General features: G+C 65.9%; 1 protein-coding gene across 2 annotated transcripts in view; it reads left to right on the top strand.

Annotated features, from left to right (window-relative positions):
- LOC111742273 (collagen alpha-1(I) chain-like) overlaps positions 1 to 4,136 on the top strand; it is a 17,867-nt gene that overhangs the window by 1,473 nt on the left and 12,258 nt on the right. The window contains exons 2-3 of one of the 2 annotated variants that reach the window (XM_023532786.1): positions 2,347 to 2,398; positions 2,937 to 3,534. The gene's annotated coding sequence lies outside the window, so the exon portion shown is untranslated. Of the gene's footprint in view, positions 1 to 1,634; positions 3,535 to 4,136 lie in introns of those variants that run through there. The other variant, XM_023532784.1, reaches the window with a different exon arrangement.

Genomic DNA, 4,136 nt, shown 5'->3' with positions numbered 1-4,136 from the left:
GGTTCTCAGGGGAAGGAGCTTGGCAAGGCGGCCCATAGCGCTCTGAGCTGGCACCAGGTGGGGCCTGAGGGCGGGGCTGTGGCGCATGCCAGGGGCCGATGCTGCGGAAGGTGTCAGCGACGACATGCTGTGCGCGTGCCCTGCGTTTCCAAACACCGCCTCAAGAAGGCCTTGAAAGCTCTCGCTCAAATGGCGGGTCTTGCAGCTTGGACTTGGAGGAGAGGAGGCGTGCCCTTGACCCTACAGCAAGCTGAGGGGGCTGTCTCTCGGCCTTGGGGCCAGGGTTTGTACACACCAGGAGGGTGGCAGGCCTAGGCCTGGCAGCTGCATCCTGGCTGCTCCACGCGGGACTGTCCGGGCCGGCGCTGGACTGTGCTAATCCGATTTGCAGCCCCCAGGAGCTGAGCCTGGGCCATCAGAACCCATTACTGATGTCCTGCGGAGGCCAGACACCCACTGGGGAGACACCAGAGCCACTCTACCCCAGCAGGCCTTTGTCTTGTCAAGAATGGCTAGCTTGTGCTGCAGCCGAGGGTGGGCAGGACAGGCAGGGGGTGGGGTGTGGCTGTGCTGGTGCCTGCCAGGCCCCAGGCACGACCCCCGCTCCGGTCATGACCTGGTGCCCATGTCAATGGAACCAGACCCCGGGACCAGCGGAAGGAGGGCCTCCAGACTGGGTGGAGGTAGCAGGGGTCAGAATCTTGGCTCAGAGGGGACCCCACTAACTACGTGACCTGGGCCCATCTCTGCACCGCTCTGACCTCGGGCCGTCCTGAGGTGTGGAGGCTGTGTGCCTAGGAGTGGCAATCACACCCACGAAGAGAGGAGCCACCGCCATGGGGCCTGTCCACCCACCTGCCTGCCTGTCTGCCTTCTGCCCAGGACCCTGCCCGCCCATCCGCGTCCCCGTGTGCTTCCCTGAAGCCCGGCTCTGCCCGGCCACAGGGCGTTCAGGGGGTGACTCAGATCAGCCCGGCCCCAAGGAGCTCTTTGTCTAGAGGGGAAAGTTCGTCAGGCAGCCAAGTGTCCCCCAGACAGACAGAGGGTGGTAGGGGCTGGGTGATGGGTCACGGCCAAGTGTGCCTGGGGTCTGGTGACAGAATCCACTGTATGCCAGGGTGGGGAATAGGGGGCTCCAGGAGAGGCTTCCAGGGAGAGCTCAGAGGTATGCGCGGGCAGGTCGGGGCAGGGCGTGGGGGGCAGAGGGGTGGGCCCTGGGGGTGTCTGGAGAGGTCACGGCTGTGGGGAGAGGAGCGGTGGGAGATGAGGCTGCACAGGTGACCAGGAGCCCGGGGTTCGGGCTCAGGGTCAGGCTTAGGGGGCAATGGGGAGCCACAGGAGGTTGGTGAGCAGGAGGGATGTGGTTCTGGCCGCTCTGTGGTCCAGCCAGGCAAAAAGAGCCAACCCTGAGCTTCTCGCGTGTCTGTCTGTCCCTCCCCGCCTGTGTCCTGTGTCCTGCAGCCAGGGAGGAGGAAGCAGGGACGGGGCTGAGGCCGAGGCAGCCTCTGCACCCCCCTTCCCTCCCTTGGGAGGCCAACAGTAGGGCTTAGTCTGGGGAGGGTTTTCGGAGGAGGGCAGGGCCAGGTTGCTCAGGGGTGGGCGGGCCCTGGTGGGGAGGGGTGGGGAGGCAGGGGCACTGGACAGAGGCTGGGCGGAGGCCAGCAAGCAGAGGAGGACCAGGCCCCAGAAGCTCTGCCCATCTTTGCAGTTGCGGTTTTGTTGTACACATGCATCTCAGGGACTAGCCCGGGGGTCCAAACCCCGCTCTGTTAGGGGCCCAGGGGTTGTTTGGCAATGCTCAGAGACACTTTTGGCCGTCACGCCTGGGGGTCAGCTCCTTTGGCTGGTAGAGAGATTTTGCTAAATGTCCTACGATGTACAAGACGGGCCCCAAACCAAGACTTTCCCAAACCACGATGTCAGGGGGCTGAGGAGGGCACTCGGAGGCGGCTCTCCTGCCGTGCCTGGGGTCCGTAGCAGGTAGGCGTGTGCTGCCAGGGAGGCCCCAGGAGCAGCTGCCCCCCCTTCCTGCGGGGGGTGACATGAGGTTAGAGGATGTAGCAGGCAGGGCCGCTGGGACAGTTCGCTTGCAGGGAGCGGAAGGATTGCACAGGGGCTTCCGGGGGTGGCCTTGGCCGGGTCAGTGGGGGCTGGGGCAGGGCCAGGCTGCCTGGACTGTGGTCCAGGGCTTGGCGAGTGCAGGGATGGCGGAGCTGGTCCCCCTCTGGGCCCTGCCACCCCACAGCCTCCAGGTGGTTCCAGCCTCAGGAGGGTTGGATGGGGAGGAGGCGGGGAGGGGCCCCCTTGAACGCTGTTTGCTCAGCCAAGGTTTAATCTCCAAAACAGGAAGGCTCATGTTGACAGAAGCGGCAGCCGGAATTGCCACTGCGCCTGCCAGGTTGAGTCTCCAGCCCCCACTCCTGTCCCCATGCTGGGGGCCTCCCCAGAGACCCAGCCCTCAAGTAGAATACTCCCACCCCACCACAGCCCCTAGGCTGTGCCACTTGATGCCGACCAGGGCCCGCAGAAAGGGCCCCGTGGCCAGCTCTGCCAGCTGCAGGAGGATTGGAGCGGGGGTGGGGGCGGAGGGTGGCGGGGAGGACAGGAAAGTGGAGGGAATTGGGGGCTCAGGGCTCGAGGTCACAGGCTTAGCAGGGTGTGTCTCCTGGTCTCACTTTGCAAATGAGGAAGCTGAGGATCAGAGACAGAAGTGAGCTGGCCGGGTCCCACCGTGGCAGGATGAGGGTGGTGGGCCCAGCCCCCGCCCCCTTCCCCGGTTCTGAAACACCCTCTGACGAGCAGAGAAGCCCCAGACGCCTGCCGGGCACCCCTCCCCGGCACTCTCGGGTCGGGGAGGACCTGGCTCAGGGCTCGGCGCTGGGGAGACCGTGAAGGTTTGCCGAGCAATCCGCTGACGTCAGGTCTCCCGCTGCCAGAGGAAGCGGCAGGACCTGGCCGGGTGGGCACACGGATGTCACCGGCAGAGCCTAGAGGCCTTTCTCCTCCCGAGCAGCTGACTGGCCAGGACCGAGGTTCCGGGGCGGGGCTGAGGAGGCCTTCCACCCCCGGGAGTCCCCGCACCTCTCCGAGCCAGCTTCCCTGGTGTCTGCTTGGGGGTGAGGGTGGGGGGTGTCCAGAAAGTGCTGGACAATGGCGGCAGCCAAATGGAGCTGAGTTTGCTGGACACGAGTTTGCCAAGAGCTAGAAGGGCCCTTACAATGTTAAGTCCCCTTTCGCAGGGGGGAGGATGGAGGCCAACGAGGGCAAGCCCCTCCCACATGTCTCTCGCACCCCAGGAAATCCTGGAGCCCTGTGGGACCCTGGCTCCGGCCACCGCCTCCCACAGGTCTGCCAGAGGCAGAGGCAAGGAGGTGATGGTAGATGGCCTCGGGACACAGGTTGGAGTCACTGCTCCAGAAGGAGCTCCTGGCCAGGCCTGGCTCTCCCTGGCCACCCGAGCCAGCACACCAAGCAGGGACTGGACATTCCCAGGCCAATGGTGGCCGGTGGCTGCTCCAGGAGGGGAGGGATCAGGTAGGCCGGACCCCATACCCCCGCCTGCAGCATGGCCTATGGGCACCTCTCTGGGTGTGGGGAGAGAGGGTCCCCAGTCTTGGCTCTGCCCCCAGCTCCACCAGAGGATCTTAGGCAGGCCGTATGTCTCTCAAGGCAGCAGCTGCCCACACTCGAGGCCCCCTTGGGGCTCCGAGGCCAGGCCCTGTCCCCACAGGGCTGGACCCTGGCAGATCTTCAGGCCTGGAGCATCCTCAGGGGCTGCCCTGTCCCCATCTGCTATTCCTGTCACTCTACCCCAGTGGCCCAGTTTCCCTTGTCCTCTACGCCGGTGGGGGGGGGACCTGGGTGGACATAGTCCCCCTTGAGGCGCGGGTGGAGGTGGATCGGGTATCCCAGGCGGGGCCCTCTGCTGGCCGGGGGGGGGCCATGGCTTTCAGGTCCTCAATAGCCCACGGTTGGGTTCCGTCCCCGGGGACGCCCCTGCGGTGTGGCCATTGTGATGGGCGTGGGAACGGAGGCATCCTGGCCAGACAGGGATGCGCCTCGCTGCCCACAGGGGCCCCGCCGGGCCGGAGCCGAGGTGGGAGCACGCGAGGCGCATGTACACACACGCACACGCG

The sequence above is a fragment of the Pteropus vampyrus genome, unplaced genomic scaffold, assembly GCF_000151845.1.
Source record: "Pteropus vampyrus isolate Shadow unplaced genomic scaffold, Pvam_2.0 Scaffold90, whole genome shotgun sequence".
In the NCBI taxonomy this organism is placed as follows: domain Eukaryota; kingdom Metazoa; phylum Chordata; class Mammalia; order Chiroptera; family Pteropodidae; genus Pteropus; species Pteropus vampyrus.
Note: the sequence above shows the minus strand (reverse complement) of the source record. Positions and strands in the feature narration are given on the sequence as shown.